The sequence below is a fragment of the Pipra filicauda genome, unplaced genomic scaffold (genome assembly GCF_003945595.2).
Source record: "Pipra filicauda isolate LSUMZ 115617 unplaced genomic scaffold, ASM394559v2 scaffold641_size271020_pilon, whole genome shotgun sequence".
In the NCBI taxonomy this organism is placed as follows: Eukaryota; Metazoa; Chordata; class Aves; order Passeriformes; family Pipridae; genus Pipra; species Pipra filicauda.
This window is the reverse complement of record NW_024104800.1, coordinates 132,007-154,007: the sequence shown is the minus strand read 5'-3', so window position 1 is coordinate 154,007 and position 22,001 is coordinate 132,007.

Sequence of the window (22,001 nt, the reverse complement as noted above, 5' to 3'; positions counted from 1 at the left end):
CTCCTGTAACTGGGGAAGTTAGAGGCTGTCAGCTGGGAAAGTGGAAGAAAATTACAGTGATGAGGAGAAGGAGAAGCTGAATGACAATCAAATGAGAGCTGAGCAGTAGTCCAGGATGAGAACAGTGGACTATGGAAAGAAAGTGGGAAAGATTTCAAGTGAGTTGTAGAGAGGAGGAAAACTGGAATAAACCACTGTGTGGCAACGGAGTTTGGAATTTGCAGAGACTGATCAATAACCAACATCTGAGATGATTCTTGTGAGACACAAACCTCTGAAAAGAGCAAGTGGTGCAGACACTGCCAGCAGATTTTCCTCTGCATATGTTGCTTTTTGGTGGCTGAGGCTGCCAGCTCAAGATAGTGTTGTGAGATGAAGCTTTCTCTACTTTCCTCACTTTAGAGACAAGGGAAGAAACTGTGGAAAATTCCTCTGGGCACAGAAATGGCCGTTGTCAAAGTTGGAATTAGGTTTACTGCCCACCTGGCTCTCACCCCCTCAGTTCTACCTCATTCTTTCTCTCATGCTGTGCCCCACATATCCACAGGCTTGCCAAAAACACCCAGTCACTGTTGCTACAGGAATAATCTGCAGTCCATCAAGGCTGATCTGGAAGAATGGCATTTATAAGGTACTGTTTATAACATTGATCCACTAGTTCAATGGGCCCAGGGAAGAAAAGGGAAGAAGAAATAGATGATTTGTAAAAGCTGGTTTCTGAAAGACAAAAATTAAACTAAATAAAAATAATAAAATAAAATCAAGTCACTCTGATAACCTAAAACACTAATGTTAAATGGAAAAGGCGTGTTCAGAGACACCTTTGGCTCCCAGGGCTGCATTTCTGCCTTTGAAGTACCTTTGGGCTGCTAACGAAACTGTTCTCAGCAGGAAGAAGTTAAAACCACAGTTTCTCAAGAAATGGAAAAGCTTTTTCCTCTCAGAGTGGTGAGCAGAGCCAGTGAAATGAAATGAAGGATGAAATGAAACTCTACCATGTTTTCTTTGTGAGGGGCTCCTTGGTGATACTTCAAACACAGGAGATGACACGACTTTGTCCCCAAGATCACGCACATCTCTCGAGCAACGACCCCTCTCGAGAAGTCACATCAGTACCTGCATCCCGAAAAATGCTGGAGAATGTGCTGGTTTAGCTGGGTACAGCTTATTTTCTTCATAGTAGCTCATCTGGGGCTGTGTTTTGGATTTGTGCTGGAAATGGTGTTGATAATTCCGGGATGTTTTAGTTACTGCGTTGCAGGGCTCACGCAGAGTCAAGGTGTTTTCTGCCTCTCACCCCACTCCACCTGGAGTAGGTTGAGGGTGCACAGAGGGTTGGGAGGGGGTACAACTGGGACAGCTGACTCTAAATGATCCAAGGGATATTCCAGACCATATGGTGTCCTGCTCAACATGTAAAGCTTGGGAAAAGTTGGCTGGGGATGAAGCAGTGGGGACTGCCTGGGTATTGGATGCTTGATGGTGAAAAATTGTGTGTAACATAATTTTGGTACTTGTGTCACAGACTGTGAGGTCTCACTGGCCACGTTTAGTGTTTCATAAACAAACTAGTCTCCTGTGTGAAAGTTTCCTTGTTTCCATGATGTACTGTTTACTTCACCTTGGACTCGATGATCCTTGTGGGTCCCTTCCAACTCTGCATATTCTGTGATTCAGGGATTCGAGAAATGTAATCCTGTTGAAAGAGTCTGGCACATGGAAGTTGCAGTCTACAACTTCCTTTTGAGGGGAAGAAGAGGGACAGGTACTGATCTCTGCTCTGTAGTGAGCAGTGACAGGACCTGAGGGAATGTGTCACCTGAGGGAGTTGTGTCAGGGCAGGGTTAGGTTGGATCTCAGGAAAAGGTTCTTCCCCCAGAGGGTGGTTGGGCACTGACCAGGCTCCCCAGAGCAATGGGCACAGCACCAAGGTTGCCAGAGCTCCAGGAGTGTTTGGATGATCCTCGGGGACACAGAGTGTGACTCTTGGGGATGGTTCTTTGCAGGGGCAGAAGTTGGACTTGATGATCCTTGCAGGTCCCTTCCAACTTGGCATATTCTGTGATTCTGGGATTCTATAGGAGAAAGATGATGCTGTCTCAAAGCATTAAAAGAGAGGAAGGGACAGTGATAAACAGCAATATCCAGACATGAGAGAGACATAAAACATGTCTTACTATGTAGTTGGATGAATAAGATTTTATATGTGGACCACAATTCCACTCCCTGCAGGACAGAGAGTGAAAATGTCACTGCAAATTCTAATTGAAGTGACAGCTGTAGTTAAACCACAGGTTCTGCATTAGCAGGTGTGAAAAATACAGGAACTAATACTCACACCAGGTTTGTGACAAGTGCAACATACACAACATATGTAGCATGGGGTGTCCATACAGGAATTACCTTTAAAGGTGTTGGATGTTGTACAAACATGTACACCACTGAAATACAGACACCTTTTCAAGCAGCCCAAGGACTGAAGAGAGATTTCCTTCATTCCTCTGACTCATTGCCACTGCCCAAAGTAAACAGTGAGTCTGTACCTAATCACAGGATCATAGAATCATGGAATGGTTCGGGTTGGAAGGGACCTTAAAGATCACCTCATTCCCATCCCCTGCCATGGGCAGGGATGCCACACACTAGATCAGGCTGCTCAGAGCCCCATCCAAACTGGCCTTGAACAATTCCAGGGATGGGGCAGCCACAGTATCTATAGGCAGCATGTCACAGTGCCTCACCACCCTCATATTCAAGAATTTATTGCTTATATCTAACTTAAGGCATGAGGAAAGGACAAAGGTGTCACTGAAGTCTCTGACTTGCAGATCTGACAGCAGATTCCCAAGGAAACCCAGAGCTCTCTCTGATGCAAAGAGATTTAAAGTTCTTCGACTCAAATGAATGTCCCCCAAAAGCATTATCAGACTAAGTCCCTTTTCAAGCTCCAGCACTAAAATCCCCTGGTGTGTGAACTGTCATGCCTTGCACCCATGTCCCCTCAGCCTCCTTCTGCTGAATGTTGAGGTAACCACCCTGAACATGACCTGATTGCCAAAGGCTCACCATTATAAGGAGATGATCCTTGATGTATAAGGACATTTCTGAAGAATGACTGTTTTATTGTGAATGTGCAAATTTCTGTAACGTCCTAAAGCTCCATAACATTTCTTAGCCATGTGTATGGAAATGTGTGTGAATGACATAACAGGAACTGTAAAAGGGACAGAGAGAGGCACAAATATCAGTTAGTCAACAGTTGCTCTGCACAGAATAATTTACTATGCCTGTACTCTCTTGAGGATTGTTTGCTGGCCAGGTGGAACAGCACAGCTCATCTCCACAGCACTGAACTCATTTCTACCCTGGAAATAGGTGTCCATGTGTGTAATCTGCCTAATGAGAGTAGACTTTGCATGGGGTAGCACCAAATTGGGCATGGTCATCAGGAGGAGACCTCCACCTCTCCTCAGGAGGAGAGCTGGTCAGCACAGGCAAAACCATAGCAGGGCTCAGGCTAAAAATTTAATGCTATGGATTAGTGTCCACTTCACAGGTTTCCCACCACTGTTAAATTTTGGTGATGCACATGTAGACTTGGAGGACAAATAATAAATAGATAAATATTTTCCTGTCCAGGGTTGTTTTCTTGTCCAATGGTAACAAAGAAAAGCTGCTGTCTTTTGCTCCTAGTCCAGTGACTGCTGGTTTTAATGGTTTTAAACTTAAAGAGGAGAGATTTAGATTGGATGGCAGGAAGAAATTTTAAGAAGATGTTAGGAAGAACTTCTTCACCGTGAGGGTGGGGAGGCCCTGGCACAGGTTGCCCAGAGAAGCTGTGGCTGCCCCAAACCTGGAAGTGTCCAAGGCCAGGTTGGACAGGGCTTGGAGCAACCTGGGATAGTGGAAGGTGTCCCTGCCCATGGCAGAGGGTTGGAAAGAGATGATCTTTGAAGTCCTTTCCTCCCCAAACCTTTCCATGATCCTATAATACTGTCCACCCACTGCCTGGCTGCTGAGTCTGAAGTCGTATCCATGTTTTTCAGACACAAGACACTGCACCACGTTGCTACTAAAGTGAAGGGAAACAGCTCAGACATCTGGCAGATTTTGCCATCTGATTTTCATGTCACAATTCCCTTTGCAAACAAGAGGAAACACACTGGCAATGTCTGCAGAACTTTATGTTTTGTTAAGACCTTCATGATTTTTGGAGGGGAAAAGCAATTGAGGTAATGATGTGAATATACATTCGAACTTCTCCATCAGGCTGTAGCCTAGCAACAACAGCAACCCAAAATCAAAAAGTCTCCTATTCAGTGTGCTGGTTAGTACAGCAAGTCAGACACCAGGGCAAACTGTGAGGCTGGTGTCAGCTAAGTTTTTCTGTAAATTAGTATTGATAACATCTTTTGAAACCCAAATCCAGGAAGGAGGAGAAGAGCCTCTCACGAAGCTGGAAGGAGGTTTATTATTTATCACTACACTGCTGCACTTGTGGAGTAAAGACACGAAGGAGGACTTTTTTTGCTGACAATTCTTTGCCCTTGGAGCAGTATCACTGGAAACTCCAGACTGGAGAGAGAAACTACCCAATTTTTTTGGCAGGGAATTTCTAGTGGCAGAACACAGGCTCCTTAAAATTAAAGTCCAGAAACCTGAAGAAAAAATACCCCCTTTCCTTTTTCTTTTCCTGGACTTCCAGGTGGCTGGAAAACTGAACAGATCAGCAGACTGGAAAGGGAGGCATCAGCAGTTCAAAGTGTAACTGGTAACTGGTTCTGAGCAGTGTTCCTTGGGGGTGACACCTGTCCCACTAGATTAAAATAGGAGTTGAGTACTTTGACCATCAAAGTTTTAGAGCATGGTGGGCATGGTGGTGTTTGGTTGAAGGTTGGACTTGATCTTGAAGGTCTTTTCCAACCTTAATGATTCTTTACTTCTGTGTTTGGGCCTTGTCTCACAACCCAACACAAGCAGCTGACCAAGGTCTTGCCAGCAGGTCCTTAAACACCATTTTTTTGATATCATCAGGCACAAGTAGTAATGTCAACATAAACAGTAGCTGTGCTTCTTGCTTTGGAGGAGCAGAGTGATGTCTCATGAAGTCCATCTCAGAACCAACTCACAGTGGAAAGGGGTAAATCCCTGTCCTGTCTCTTCCCTCCCAGTAGAGCAGAGCCTGTCTCACCAGCAAAACCCCACTGGCAGTCATATAAATTAGCAAATCAGGAAAATTCTGTCCGTGGTTGGTTGGTGCTACTTGCTTTCCCATCAGATGGCTTCTCCATACTTGATAGGACATCATGGATTTGATGTTGCTCCCAGCTGTTTGGATGGTGAGACATCCCGAGGAAAGATGGGTTTGTGTCATCACTGTAAATTAACCTGTATTCCATGAGGACAGAGTCACAGAATATCCTCATTTGGAAGGGACTCACAAAGATCATCAAGTCCAGCTCCTGGCCCTGCACAGGACAGCCCCAAGAGAGCGTTGTCCAAATATTTTTGAGCTCTGTCAGCCTTGGTGCTGTGCCCACTGCCCTGGGGAGCCTGTTTAGTGCCCAACCATCCTCTGGGGGAAAAATGTTTTTCATAATATTCAACTTAAACCTCCCCTGAGACTTCATCCCATTCCCTTGGGTCCTGTCTCTGGTCAGAGAGCAGAGATCAGTGCCTGCCCCTCCTCCTCCCCTCACGAGGGAGCCTCGGACCACCACGAGCAACATAAACCACCTCTGGTTTAGGCTGATTTAGTACAAGACTCAGCACAAACCAGCCCCCACAGGTAAAACAGGAAACTGTGCACATGAATATCTTCTACCTCCAGTTTAGAAAGAGCATTAAGATCTACAGAGACAACTACCCAAGAGATGGACAACAGCCCCATGCAATTACAACAGCAGCTTCAGGAGAAAAACAAGACCCAGATGCAAACATGTGCTGACAATAAAAGCTGACACAGTACATTTTATGTGTTGCACAAAACATAATCAAGATTCAATCTGCCAGTTTTATTCTCAGCCTTGTTAAAAATTCAAAGTGCATTTTCCTGTACATGACCATGTTTTTTCAGAATCATCTGCCTTTCAGCCATTTGTACTCAAATGGATGTATTTCCCACCAAATAGATTCTGTTACTCTTGTCATCCTTTAGAAAGGGTGATGTAAAAAGATAAAGTGACATTTTGAAATATTGGCAACTCTTCATTAGATTATGGGCAACTGTTCTTCTTCTTCACTGACCTCACACCACTAGAAACGGGAGGACCAACATAAAACTCTCTTCCCCTAATGCAAGAAGATGGTGCAGTGCCAAAAGAAATACAAATAAACAAAATTCCCTTCCTGGAATTTACCTGACAGATTTAGTTATGCTAAAGACAGCTCGAGAATATTTTTGTTATTCAAAATGATCAGAATGCGTGTTAAGAGTAAGAGGAAGGAAAAAGTAAATGAAACAATGCTTTCTAAACCATGAAAGCAAATAACATGCAGGTGAAACTTAAAGTAAAATGAAGATTATATTCTATGCATTTAATATGCCTTGAAAGAAACCCAATAACTTTAATAAACATAGTGAGGGAATTATAAAAAAATTAAAAACAAAGTAAAATGGATAAATGGGATGATTGCACAGTCTTGATGCTTCCTGTAGGTGTAAGGTCCTGCAGCTGGGGAGAAAAAAGCCCAGGCATTAGGACAGGTGAGGAGCTGACCTGATGGAAATCTGGAGGAGGACCATGATGATCAACAACTTAACCATGATCCAGCAATGTGTAGCCAGGAAAGCCAATGGTACCCCAGGGTGTACCAGGAAGAGTGGGACCAGGAAGTTGAGGTGAGTGATCCTTCCCATCTATTTAGCCCTGGTGAGAAAATATCTGGAATGCTGTGCCCAATTTCTGGGCTCTCCATTTCAAGACACACAAGGAACTGCTGGAGAGGGTCCAGTTGAGGGCTAAGATGGTGATTAGGGGACTGGAGCATCTCTCTATTCTCCCTGTGAAACAACACATGAAGGGAACTAAGGCAAAACCTCCCTGTTTTCTGTGCTCTGTACAGTGTATTCCCTTTTTCAGAACTTTGCTCTGAGTGACAGGAAAAGAGGGATCTTAATAAGGATCGTTGATTGCACATGAAAGGAAGTAGCCTCAGGATTTCCAAGGTCATTTTTCAGCAGAGTGGAAGGATAGAAGATCTACCTGGGAAGGCACAGGATGGAACATCTCTTCTTGAGCCCTCCAAACACACGAGAAGGGAAAGAGAAAAGGAACAGAAAAGAACATGATAATATTGCTCAAAAATGCAGTAGGAGTCTCAGTCAAGGACGGAAAAAAAAGTGAGTGTTTTCATCAGAAATGAGCTTGTTTGTTGTTGGAAAAGAAAAAAGGAGGTTTTACAGCAGCAAAGAACAAAGTCAACTCCATGTCCCCAACAAGGCAATATCCTGTGGGTAAGCTCAGAATCTGCTTGATCGAAACTACTGAAGTAGAGATAAAATTCCAAGATGGTACTTTGAATCAGGAAGTCTGTAATGTCTGGTGATTCCAGAGATTACATATGTCCTCCAGGGCACACTGTGAACATCAAGAAAGATACCCAGGAGTTCAGTGTGAAGACTGAAGTGACAGTAAAAAGCTGGTGGTGGTTAATTTTTGCTGTGCCGGAGAAAATTCTAAGCATTGAAAACATTAAATTAGCATTTTCCTCATGGTCAGGATGTTTAGAGGCTGAAACTCAGGAGCACAATAATTATGTTTGTCACTTCCTTTTACACTTCCTTCTTCCCAACACGACTTTTTCAACATTTCCCTGTGTCTGAACTCCTGGCTGCTTTATAAGGAGCCTTCATTTTGATTTTGATATTCAAAGAGCTTTTATATTTCAAACAGGTTTCTTTTTCCTTACTTCTCATTAAAAATTATTATGTGAAAAAAAATCATTTTGATATATTACATAGACATTTTATGAAGAAAAGGATTAAAGGAGAAAGTGGCTGGGACCACAGTAAAATATTTTACTGAAAGGTACAGATAAGCATTAATTAAATAACTAGGGAATCCACATGAATAATTTTACAGAAGGGAAAGTCTTATTTCAAACAGCAGCAGAAAAATAGGCAGGAAAATTCCTTCATCCTTCAGAAGATTATGTGGAGTTCTGTCGTTAAAGATGGGGTTTAAGGTGATTTTTAACATGAATTTTGAATCAGAGTTTCTCTCTAGAACAAAATAGTTCAACCAGGAGTTGAGCAACTATAAGCAAACACTATTCAAATGAGTACACAGTTCTCAGAAACAGTTACTGAAGGAAGCAACCTCTGTATATATAAAACAGATAAGATGAAAGATTTGTAATCCTCTACTGTCAGAAAAATGTGATGTGTCAACCTCACATCAAATCCCTCCTGTCTTTGGGTGGGAATGATGTTTGTCTGCTGTTGAGTCATCTGAAGAAACTTTGTGAAGAACAAACGTGGACTAAAGCTTGTTATTAGAAGTAGGTCAGGAAAATAAAAACCACCAAGGGGGAAGAAGGATGGAAAAAGCATTGTAGGAAAGAACAGGAATAGTGGGAAATGAATGAAGAGGAAAATGGAAATAAAAAAAAAAAGGTAAAAACGAAGACCAGCAGAAAAGCACAGGAGGAAATGGAGGCATTTGGTGGAAGTTTATTGTTCTAATTCAGGAATTGAAAGACTGAAGCCTGAAATGCCAACATTTCCTTGGTAGCAATATCCAAAATATGATATATTACTATTTTTACAGAACTCAGTACTCAGTGAGGGTGGGGATATTTAACTGTCAGCAGAAAATGTCCATATTTACAGAAAATGCAAGTCAACAGAATAATAATTACAGTTATTAGGATGAGCTGAAAATTGGTAAATGACATGGAAGTCAGTGAAGGACAGAGTTACAATAGATGTTAAAAATGAGATTAAAATAGATGAGTAAGATCTTCCAAAATAATTGGGCAAAAAGAGTTAGAGTAACAATGTCAGTATTATAAGAAAATAGTAGGTGTTATCTCAAGAGAGAAATAAGAGGTTTTGGACAAATTACAGATTTTTCTACCTTTAATTTATGCAAAAGATAAAAGAAATTAATCAGATTCTAAAGAACTACCCCTGTCTCAACTAGAAAATACCCGCATTGTTTCTATTTTCCCTTTGTAAAAGGAACTATATTTAAAAATCTAATGACAAAGTCCAGAAACATTTAGGATCTAATTTTATGAAGTTCTTAAAAACAGTATGAAATTTTGTAGTCTCAGAATTATTAACTTCATCATGAAAGGCAAACATATTCCTCTCTCCAGAAAGAAAACAATGCTGACAATCGTGGAAGAAAATCATCAAATAATGTACTGCGTGAGTATTATTTAACATTATTTAACTGTTATTTAACATTAAAGATTTTAGCAAAAGCATTTGCAGACTAGGTGGATACCTTGGAGCTATGCTATCATAGATAAATGAGGTTTTTTTTTTTCCTGAAAGCTAGAAACAATGTGGGAAGGAGGCAGGGACTGAGTTCATATTATTTTATTAATACAGACACACAGACATGATGTTTTCACATCCAGGCATAATTTGTTACATCCTTTGGGCACGAAGAAATTCACTTGTCTGAAAAGAGAGGGAATTTCTCCAGATGCCATTTTGGGAGAAAATTGGCTTCAGTGTTAAATTCGAGATGTAAATGTTTGTTTTCCATGAAGATCCTTGACTTTCCGTACTCATTAATGGAACTTCCTTAAATTAGCATCTAAAACAAGCAGGAGTGATCACTGTGGATGCCGAGGGCTGCCTGAGCCATGAAACTTCTGGATGTTTCCACGAGGCTCAGATACAAAGGAAACCATACTAATCAGGCAATGAACACATACAAGTGTTCAATCCATGATGGCAACGCTGCTCTTGTTGCTCTGAAAGCGCTGCTTCTAAATATGTAGGTAATGTTCCATCTCTAGGCACAAAATCAATCAGAAAACATTAATCAAAGAGAGGAGTTAGTAATTCAGAGAGGGTTAAGGAGGGTTTATATGTACATGCAGTTTGGGCGGGTTACAAGGCACGATTTATGCTGGAGAAGAGTGAGGCAAGGGCTTAATTTTCCACAGATAGTGGTTATATGAAATTGTTGACATATTTTTAACTGGGATAATCAGAACAAATAGGCCTGTGAACCTGTCTGTGGCATTTCCAAGGTCTACAAAACCTGATGTTTCAGATGTTGTCTTCCAACTTCTCACCCTGTTGTGACACCAGATTTTCTCATCAATGTCCCTCCGGTTCCATTGTCTGAATAAACCTTCAGTTCATCCCATCTCTGGGCTTTCCCTTTGTATGAAATCTTCCCACACTTCATTTTACACAGACTGGCTGACAACAACCACTGGATATCAAGTCTTTGGAAAGCTGTAGTAGCACCTTCCTCACAGAGTTCTTGAGTATTTCACAATTTAGAGGAATTTTGATTATTTCTTAATTGTTTTAATGCAATCTTAATATCAAAATATAATATATAATATAATATTACCAAAATGAAATACAAAGTCACAGATTTGGGTTTGTTGGGTTTTTTTTAATCAAAAAGTTTATGATTCTCTTCAGAGATGAAGAATTAGACAGAAATTATATTTTTTCTGGAAAAAAAAATAAAAATTAAATCTCCGGACATCCTCTATAGTCATATTGCATTTTGGTTTGGGTATTCATCCATAGAGGTGTCACATCTTCAAGATTAGAAACTTTTTTCCCCCAGAAGGAGAAAGCAAGGAATCGTAGTGAGAGTACAAGGCATCATTTATATGTTGGTTTTTTAACACAAACCAAATTTACCTCCATCCCATCGTGGGTTGGAGAGCGATGGAGGGATTGAATGTACAGATATTATAGACTAAACTTGAACCAAATTTTGAGGTTATCACTGCAGAGAGATAAGAAGCATCTTGAAAGACATGGAAGGAAAGCTCCAAACATGCAGAGGTGTGTGTTTAGCACTGTAGGTAGAAGAATTGTCAAAGTAGAACAAGAAAGAAGCATCACTGGTGGTCTCTGACCACCTGGAGAGAAGCTGATTCCTTATTTCAAGGACTGACATGCACAGTCCTGACAGGAATCACTGGGAATTTTTGCAGTTGTGTTATTAAAATCCCCAGAATTTCCATTCAGCTACAACTGCCCTGGGATTTAACACCAAAACCAAAGTATTCACCTACTTGTCCCTGGCACTAGAAGATAAACGGGTCAAAAGCTTGGCAGTTCCTATGCTGGAGTCCCAGGCAGTGAAAAGGAGGACTGTGCATTGTGCACTGTTTGTTACATCAGCCCAACATTTCCTTAGTCCTGCTCCAAAGGGATCCCATCAATGAATTCGGGATCTGCCTTTTGTTTCCTTCACATCCGCTCGATGCCTCAGAGATTCCTAAGGGATGAATCCAAGTCCTTTTCAGGGAAAAGAGCAAACACAAAATACTGAGAATGTATTCCCAGTATGTGTTCATTGTCATTTTCAAGCCAATTTTGTTTCAATTACCTTTTTGGGGAAAAAAAAAAGGGCCATTAGGAAGACAGAAGTTGTAACATCCCCAAACTGCCCTGGGTCACATTTTTTTTTCCAACTTTCAGGAGAAGGAGCAAATTTTCTCAGCTTAACTCTTGGTTTTATAATACTATCTTGTGTCTCTATTAATTTTCACAGGGTAGGAAGGTAGGTAGAGAAAGCATTCCCACCGTAAGCAACTGGAAATTATTGGTACAGGCACCAACAACGTGTCGTCTATCACACTCACTTCATTTCCCAGCCACTTCTAGGCCACTTCCTTCACCTACACCATAACTGAAAAGTTCACCCCAATGTCCAGAAGCTCAGTTTTTGACAGTGAAATATCCCCCTCACACAAAGAAGAGGATTTGGATGGTGGTTTCAGGACCGATCAGCGACCCAAGGTCCTTGTGCCCTGTTTTCAGCCCTGTTCAGAAACATAACAGGTCTTTCCTCCAGCTCCTTCCAAAATCCTCCTGAAGTTAAGGAGAGTCTTTCTTCTCAGTGCTCTGTGCCTAAGATTTACTTGGAATTATGACTCCCTGTGTGGTAGTGGAAACGCCCAAGATCCTGACAGCAGCTGGTCCAGCCTCCTCTCAATCCTAGCTCAGTTTTGCCACACAGAGGCAGCCTTTCTCCCAGTTTCAGGAGGTACCAAGGGATAGAAGATGAGCACAGGTCTTGAACAGCAAAGAATGTTTCCTCTCCGATGAAACACAACCTACACAAGCCTTCCCTTATTCAGAAACTCAGCTATAGTGGCTACAATGTGTTACCATCCTTATTTTCTGGAAGGCTAGAAAGACACAGAGCAATGCAGTGGTGTGTTGGATGCTTGCTTAGGTTTAGACTCTTGTCTCCATGTCATTGCAGAAAACAAATAGCAGAAGAGATCAGGAGAAATTGGATAAAACATCTGGAGATTTGCTCCATCTGAACCAAGTTTACAGATTATATTGACCACAAGCTGCTTCTTAGTGTTTCTGTGCCTACACAATACAGTCCTTACATGAAAAGAGAATATCCATTCCATAACTTTCCAAAGATTAAATTATTAGTAATAGCTAATATAGGCACCTTTACCTGAATATCTTTTACCTTCTGCTATTCAATTAAAAACAAAAATAAAACCAAACAAACCCACCAAACTAATCACCAAACTCGCCCCAACTTTCTGACACTCACTTCTTCTGAAAAATAATAAGGTATATATTTGAAAACTTTTGTTCTCTCCAATCCTATTTACACTGACTGCTATTTTACTCCAGCATAGGAAATGCAGGATAACATCCAGCCTGCCAACATGCTTTTCATGCTGTCAGGGCAGATCAGAGGAGCTCTCATCACTCAAATTTGCTGCAACACCTCAAACACTTCATCTGCTCTTGCAATCATCGAAGGAATTAGAAAGATAATTCTTCCACTCATGCACAAACCCCCAGCAGGCAAAATGCTCAGCAGTGCCTTTCAGAGCTTGGGGAATGGATGCAAAATCAACCTATTGCAGCCTCAAAGCAGCAGCAGAATGATCCTTGGGCCACACACTTGCATCAAAGGTGATGCTGAACTCTCCCACTCTTCCTACAAGAGCAAACAGCAGCTTTATGCTTCAGATAACGTGATTCTTCTCACGGCAGGCTGAGTAACACTGTGCATCTGCCTCCCACTGAATCCCTTCCGAGGTGTTCCATATGCTCAGGCATCTCCAGAGTGTTTAAGACGATGCAAAAAAGCACAAAGAGACAATTTTCACAAGCACACCCACGCAGCAACAATTAAAACCCCAGAGCAAACTGCTTTACTGGTGAAGAGGAACAATTTATCAGCCATTCCCACGTTCATCAACACACACAATTACAGGTTCTCGTGTTACCTACAACAGTTAAACATAGTGGAAAATTACCAATAAGAAAATTTAAATGTCTGCAGTTAGGGGGGAGAACTTTTGCTCTAAGACTTGTCTCAAAATATGTCATGAAATATTTCAGTGTTTTGACTCAAGCCACGAATTTCACCACTTTTATAATCTCTGGATAAAAGGTACGACTCAGATAACTGAGGAAAACATCTCAAAAATGATGTGTCTGGGTTTTTTTAGTTTCCAAAGCTACTTTAATAAGTTGTGTGAGGCAGAGAAGATAAAGAGATAGATTTGCTTCTGTTTTGAAAACAGAAGCTTTAAAATCATGGAAAATCATGAAAATATAGTGATAAGGAAACCACCTTTTTTTTGTTTATGTATAAACAAAAATGTGTATAAACAAAAATGTATATATATGTATATAATTTCATATATATTTAGATTTCTTGTATATATATATGTATGATATAGATATAGATCAGGTTCCCTCTTTCTCCAATATCCTCCTTGTCAAGCACTTTTTCACACACCATCAGCTCAACACGATTTATTTGCAGCATTATCAGAGTCCTCAAAACTTCTCTCATGATCTTTTTCAAAGAAACTAGAAGTCAAGGCAGCGAATAGCAAAAACCTCGCTAAAATCTTGCATTAAAATCAAAACTTCCAGGCTAGATACAGTTTGTTGTGAGTCTGGCCAGGTTTTCTGTGAAGCAGGAACACACGAGCACCAGATCCTCTTGAGATGATTGCTCTGGTGGTTCTGGAGAGAAGGTTTTGCCCTCCATGCCCTTCACCAGCCCGAAGGACAAGGCTGTCAGCTCAGGGACAGCATGTGAAGGATTGTCCTGGGTTGAGCATCTCCCCCCCCCGGGGGGGTCCCTGAGTTAGAAATGGTTAGTCGAGGTCGAGATTCCAGCCAGGGGGACCAACAGCAGCCGTTCTTTTTTTCGCTCCTGTGAAATTGGATATCACAACCACTGGGAGCGAGTTGGCAGAGCTGGCAGAGTCAGTCTGCTGCTGTGTCTGGGGGTGTGTGTGTGAGGGTCTAGGGGTGGTCAGAGCCCCCTTCCCTCTCCCCAGGAGAAGAATAACTTCAGGTGAAAATTGGAGAATGGCTGAGTAGGTTTGGAGGTGCTCTGTGTTGGGTTTGGATGTGGACTGCCAAAATCGGAAGCTGCAGCAGCTGCAGAAGAGTGAGAGTGCCAACTAGCAGCAAGTGAGTTCCAGGTAAAGATTCAGAACAGCATCTTACCCTGGGAGGAAACCTCCACAGACCAAAGAGGACAGGCTCAGAATTATCTCTTTGGACCTCATGAGGAAGAGGAGGCTTCAGCACGGAGCTGGGACTGGTGGTGAGGGGTGGATCAGAGAAACCCTTCTCCCTGACACCTCAGTGAGAGAAAGACTGTTTACCTATCAATGAATCATAGAATCATAGAATCATAGAATCAGCTGGGTTGGAAGGGACCTCAGAGATCATCAAGTCCAACCCTTGATCCACGAGCGCTGCAGTTACTAGACCATGGTACTGATGCCACATCCAGTCTCTTTTTAAAAATCTCCAGAGATGGAGAATCCACCACTTCCCTGGGCAGCCCATTCCAATGTCTGACCACCCTCTCTGTAAAGAAATTCTTTTAATATCTAACCTTTTAATATCTAACTTGAGACCATGCCCTCTTGTCTTGCTGATAGTTGCCTGGGAAGCCTAGGGGCTTCTCCTGAACTGATTGTGGGAGGGGCTGGGAGGGATGATAGAAGTGTATCAATATTGTATATATAGAGTTGCTTTTACTTTGTACAGTATTTATTTGTATAAAATAAATGTATATATTTCCCTTCCCCCATACAGAGGTGTGCCTGCCTGAAAATTTCTCTTCGGTGCTGAGGTGAATTGTGGGGGAGGTGGGGGAAACTTGGAGATTGGATTTTTGCGGGGGTCAAACCACCACAAGGATGTTGTTCCTCTTGGGCAGCTGAACTCATCAAAAAGGATTCAAGAGAGCCTGGCAGGGATAGGCTTTGCTCCCCTTTGATCTCAGCCTGGCTTTGAAGATCCTGCCTGCCATTAGCAGGAGCTCACCGAGCACAGCACATCCCTCACACTGCAAATCCCAGGCACATTGTGAAGATTCACAAGGACCCAGCCTGGGGAAAAAAAGAATCCTGGGGAAAAATTGTATCTGAGCAGGTAAATCAGCTTCAGCAGCAAGAGAGTTAATACTAATTTAAAGAAAAAGAAAGCAACCAATTAAAAGAAATTAAGGGATATCTAGACAAGTCCACCTCTACCCAGGACATGGTTCCTACTTATCTGAACTGAAAATGAAGACTGACAATAAAAAGACACTTTTACTAAGTATTTGCTCCCTACAGTCTTAATTATGGATGGAATCTGGAAGAAAACCAGCTTCCTTTGTGCTCCTACATACAAGAGCAACACAATTCCATGTTTTCAACCCAAGCAGTGCCTCAGGTTGTGTTCAACACAATAACAGAAGTACAGACAGGTGGAATTATCTGTACAGGTCCTGACAGACGCCAGGGGGAAATGTGGAATCCATTGCAACATTTAGGGGAGAAAAGGATGAGAAGGAAAATAGAAAACAGGTCCTCAAAGTACACTGAAAGTCCAACTAGATTTGCAACTGGAAGGTCTTAACTGGAGAGCAAAAGCTTTGAAAATACTGACAAAAATATTCACAGGTAGTTTTGCATCAAGAAAGCCAATATACTTCAAGACTGATGGACTGAAATCTATAACTGTAATAACTTTTGATCCCCAAACAGCCCCTCAGCAGGAAAAAAGTCCCAAATGCTCATTTATTTGCAGAAAAGTGTGTGTACGGGGTTGTTTGTTTTGGGAATGTTTACAGATGTAAATATTACTCTATTCCTTTCCCATTCCTCTTCCCCTCCCTCCTCTAATAGAGTACTGTTTGCAAAGCCAAATTAAGTCAGTTGTTTAAACTGACAATTTAAATTAAATTGACACACAATTTGAATAATTAAAGCACTGTAAAGCACAGAACACATCACAGTCACCTGCTCAGCACTGACTGAGCTTATCAAGCACAGAAGCCATGACAGGGCATTCTTTTGCCTGCAGCCAAAAACCACCAAGACTTTGGAGCTGCACATGTTTCCACTCAGTTTCTAAACACAGTTCTGCCAGATCTCAGTAGTTCACAACATTTTTTCCCCCCTTTTTGCTAATTAAACCGTAAAAATGACAATACTTCAATTTTTCTCAAGCACACTTCTTTTCTTACTTTGTTCCTCAGCTGGAAACTGAAGCAGTAAGTGCATCTAGATCAGGTTTTTGTCTGTTCAAAAGTACAGTTTGTCTTGCAGACACCAGTAATATCATAAAAAGATTAACAGGACCATGGACAGAGCTTGAGGGAAATAAGCTGCAGACACAAGGTTGCCGAAGACTCACAATTTAATTGAAAGTGACTTTCTTACAAGAGAAATTAGTGATGCTGCATCCTGTAGCTGTGGGTTTCAGAGTGATTTACTCAGTTTTCACGGAAATAAAAGAAATCTGAGCAAAAATCACACTTAAAAAACCCTCCTAATTAATCTTTATCAATTATACAAATGATGATAGAGGTGAAAAAGATCATTTAAGCCATCTAAGCAATTCTCTTAAGAAACAAACTAATTAGTAAGACTGTGTGTATTCAATACCTGCTTTCTCATCCAGATGAGCCACAGCAGAGTGTTATTTTTTCAGGCTGCTGAGAGCTGTGGAATTTCCTGTGAAGGTGCTCTTGCACTGGCTATGCCAAGGACTTCTACCTTTGTTCCCAGCACTGTTTCCAGCCAGTGAAAGGATCACCTCAGATTCATCAGCCACGAGGCAAGTGAGAAATTCTGAAAGGTGCTTGAGCAGCTGAACAAGCTGAGCAAGTTTTCTCCTCCTCCTCAGTATAAAGGGCGAGTACTTGGACTGTTTGAAGTATCATCACCTACAAGTGGCACTCAGCCCTTGTGTCTCCCAAAGGGAAAGTCGTACGCTAAAAGGACTGGAATTCCTGGTTTTTCCTTGGAGGGTGGCAGTGGGCTCATGCTGTCACCAGCAGGCTTGAAAAGTGGAAAAAGTAGCAGCTGTGTAATTTACTTAATATACTCAGAGGTAAGGCCTTCCCCCTTGCTTGCTGAGATGTTCTCACTTACCTGTGATAACTCTGAGAGCAAGAAATCAGCCCAGTGCTTCTGAAATGCTCCCTTTGAAAGCAGAAGAACAGAGGTGCTTCTGGGTGCTTTCATCTGCAGTGAAAGCTCTAAGTAATTTTCTTTCTTTTTTCTTTCCCCTCTGGACTGGTGACAGGAATTCAGTTCAGAAGAAGATTAATCTAGTCCAAGTATTCAAAGGCAACATGAAAAGTTCGGTGAAAACTTCATCATCAAATCTGCTGATTATAGAAGAGGTCAATCCCACATTCTCTCTTTGAAGAGCTGGAAAGTTTTTAAGGCAGGCATTCTTTTATAGCCACAGCTCTTCACTTCACTGCTCTGTTTTTAATTTAATTGCCAGTATCTCTCTTGACATGTTTGCTCTATGTCTACTTTAACAAGTCCTGCAGCCCTGGAGCAGCTTTGTTGAGCAAAATAATTAGTGTTGAAGAGACAGTGTCCACACTGTGCACTCTTCAGAAGGTTTTATTTTAAACCATCCCATCCTTTTGTCCACTGGCATTTTACATGTTTGTCAGAAATGCATCTTCCAGTCAATTTGCACCCAAAAGGAATTCAGCTGATTTACTCTGACACCTCTCCATGATGCAAAACACAGCATGGAAACCATGGAGAATTAGGAGAGTCACTTTTAGAGTGCACTTCTAATCTAAAGTAATAGTTGTTAAAACTGAGGCAGATAAAATCTGTCACTTTTCAAGATGAAATTGTTTTCCCCAAGTTAATTCAGATCCACATGATACAAGATCATTCTGACCAAGTTGACATCAAAAAGGCAACTCACTGCAACAATTTTCTGCCACCCAGCAGAAGGTAAAAAGTCTGGAAACAAACAGAAGACATTGGTCTTCCTCAGTTACAGTTATTACATCAAGCCAAAAAAGAAACCAAAGACCAACGGTGTGGTCACTACTTTATTCCCTGATGGAAAACCTGGTATAATATTAAAATTCCCATTCTGTTATTGCTGTGCACTCACTTCAAGGAAGTCAGCACGCTTCCCAGGTGAAGGCTGGAATTTTCTCATGCAATTCTCATTTTTTCAGTTGCTGAACTCTGGGGCCTTTTTTTGTCCCTGCAGCTGAACGGTGCAGTGATCATGATTTGTGAGAAGCACAAAGCCTGGCTGCTCACAGATAGAAAAAGTCACATTTAATTTTTAAAGCTGCACTTATGAAATACACTTTTACCCTTTAAAAAAAGAAGACCAGCCTATGCAGATTATCAGCTGAACTTCCAAGAGCTGATATGGCTCCTATAAATTTTCCTGGAGGAGTTACCCTGAGAGTGATAGCACAGCCTCATCCACATTTTTAGTTATCCTTCTTTTTCCTTTTGACTGGATTAGTATGTCTTCAGAACCCCAATCTTAAGTTATTCAAGAGCCATAAGACCTCAGCAAATGATGAGGTTCCCAGGAACAAGGGATACCTGAATATTCCCTGGTAGCCTCATTCATTAGAGCACCAACAGCAAAAAAGGCCAAAATCACAAACTGCAGAGGCTCAGAAGGTGAACACATGGACAGCCCAGGAAGACAGACTTTCTCTCAGCTCCCTGCAGCCCAGGAAGACAGACTTTCTCCCCAGCACCTCTGCAATTCTGTCTGCAAGAGTAAAAATTTGCTTATCCATTCTGAAATATTTGAGAGCACACAGAGGATCTCACTGCAACGATGTGGGTACAGGTTAAGCTGCTGTACTGGCTAAACCTCACCTGTGTCTATCACTAAAGAGTCACACTACCCAAATGTTGGAGCCTCCAGCCTAGACAGCAAGTAAATTTTGAGAAAAGATGGTTCTGGGAGAGCTTTCTGGGAAGGGAAGAGCCTTTGCCAGGAAGCCTCTTTTTTTCTGGGAAGGATTCTCTGCCTGTTAAAGAGCATTTTGTTTCTTGTCAAGTCCCTCTGTTGAAAGGGGTTCATCCATCCAAAGATAGACCAGAAAAAACAGAGTCAGACTCAAGAAGCAAAGCAGCAAACAGACAACACCCAGGACTGGCAGTAAATGTAATGGAAGATGTGACTGGTGACAAACCCACCCAGTGGGACACTGAGGTGCCAACTGTGATTTGTGAGAGTTATCAGGAGATAAAACAATAATCAAGCCCAACAGCCAGCGCTGAAAATTTCCTGAACAGTAGCAACTTAGATATTTGAAGATGAAATAAGCTTCAAAGTTCCAGAAACAAATTATTACTGGTTTGTGAGTTGAACAGGATCTTAACCCAAAGACAGGGAATTCATATGTTTGACCCAAACCTTTACTGAATTCTCTCTGCCCCACCTAGTCATGTAGAAGATACTTCACTGGCTCACTAAACTCACTGAGACTTGTTTAAGAAACAGACTGTGAAGTATTTTTTTCTTCTCTACAAGGTTGTCTGGTCTTAATAGGAAACCTAATAATCCTAAAACTCCTTTAGTCCACCCTTCAGAATTGTTTTTTCTCAGTCACTTTGGACAGCACCATCCTTTCATCTCAAAAACGGCTTCTTTTTCCTTTCCAACCTGATTTAGTTTTGTTGGCCTTTTCAGCACGATAATTCTAACACCTCCACCTTCTTTTTAATTTGCACAGAACAAAAGCTAGAACTCAGATTTCTCCTTCTTGTACCTCAGGAATTTCAAAAGCCTCCTCCCTGGCTGGACCAAACTGTGCTTTGCTCACAGTGATCAGAAATATAATTTTCTTTATTTGTTGGGGTTCAACATTAACTAAACTGACACCATCTTCTCTTTCTGCAGGATCCTTCCCATTCTATCAAATACCAGTCACTCATCTTCTCCAGTGTCAATAAATAAGCAAGGTAGAGCAGGCAAAAGTAGTTTGAGTGGGAAGTTTGATACGGAGATAGGCAGGAATGGGATGTTTAAAAAAAATAAAAAATTAAAAATTTGAACTCACACCTCGGAGTCTTCTAAACAAAAACAAAGGACTTCAGTTGTAGAGGCTCAGAAGAATTGCTGATGTATTTTTCTCTCTGCTATAGGAGCAGGCAGCTGTCTGGAGGCACAGCCTTCTGGTTTTCCCATGCATCTGACTTCTCTCTATCAAGGTGGTCCTAATCAAGCATCCTTCCTCTGATTATGCTTAATGGATTCATTAAATGATTGAGTAGCAACTGACACCTTTAATTAGCAAACAGGGTTTTCAAAGTTCAGCTTCAACTTCCAACAGACTCCAGCATCCCCATTGCCTGGGGTCGTCCCAAGAAAATTTACTGGCAATTCTGGCTCATAAATCTGGAGACTTATGTTTTTTTCCTTCCAATTCCCACTAAATCCCCCCCACTGCTGATCTCAGGTAGCTTTGTCAGCCATATCCCATCACTGTGACAACCAGCCATTTTCCTCATTTTCCCTGCCCCTGCCCACTCACCAGTGTCCCTTCTCTGTCTGCTTTTTGTCACCACACACAATTCCCAAGGAGAGAGTCTATTTTTAATTCTGGGCTCGCACAGCAGGGTCACAAAACCCTGCTGAGGGTTCACAGGTATTACAATAATCGATGGCAACAATAACAAACCTGTATTTCTATTGTGTGAGTCAACCAGAGTGTGTCCTCACGGTGGTATTTTCCATGCAAAAGGAAAAGCTTAATGGATCAGAAAAGGCATCCAGATTAACAGTGTCAAAAGCAAGCTGATGCTTACATGGGATCCAAAACCATACCATATTTGACTTTGAAAAGGTTAAATTCATCCTCTAACCATCAAGGCTTGCAACAGACCCCACGCTGCCCCTGGGAGCACGTTGTCAATTTGCTGTTCTGACAGATGATGGTGAAGAGGAGGAAATGATCCAGAAAAGTGGCATTGATTTTGAAGAGCAGAGGAATTTGCCACTCATTGCTTGTTGCTAAGCTGCAAAAAAAGGGAAAAAAAAAAAAAAAGAAAAAAAAGCCTCCATCAGCTCTCAGTGTGTCACTCACAAATATCAATGAGGCAACGTGGCATTTACAGTGTTTGTGGAAAGCCCAGGAATGATTTAGGCTGCATCCTGCACTCAGAGCAATTTGGATGAGGCCTTAAATACCAGCAACTTCTTCACTTGGTTTCACAAAATGAGCTCTTTTCTTTGGGCAATTGGTGCTTTTCATCTACAGGCTGTGATCCATTCATAAAAAATGCAGGACAGATATTTTAGAGGAAGGGAAAACTCTATGGCTCAAACAAGTCTGCAACATGCACTGCAAGCAGGTGTTTCTCGGATCCTCGCCTTAGAAATCACATGCCCTTTAGAGCATTAAATCTCAACTCCCAGCCTGGAATTTGTTAACAAGGCCTGGACAGTAAGCTGCAGCCAGAATAAACAATTTTTTATGGCAAGCCCGTGCAAGGGACCAGCCTAAATGGTCTGTTCTTTCCTCCTTGCTCTA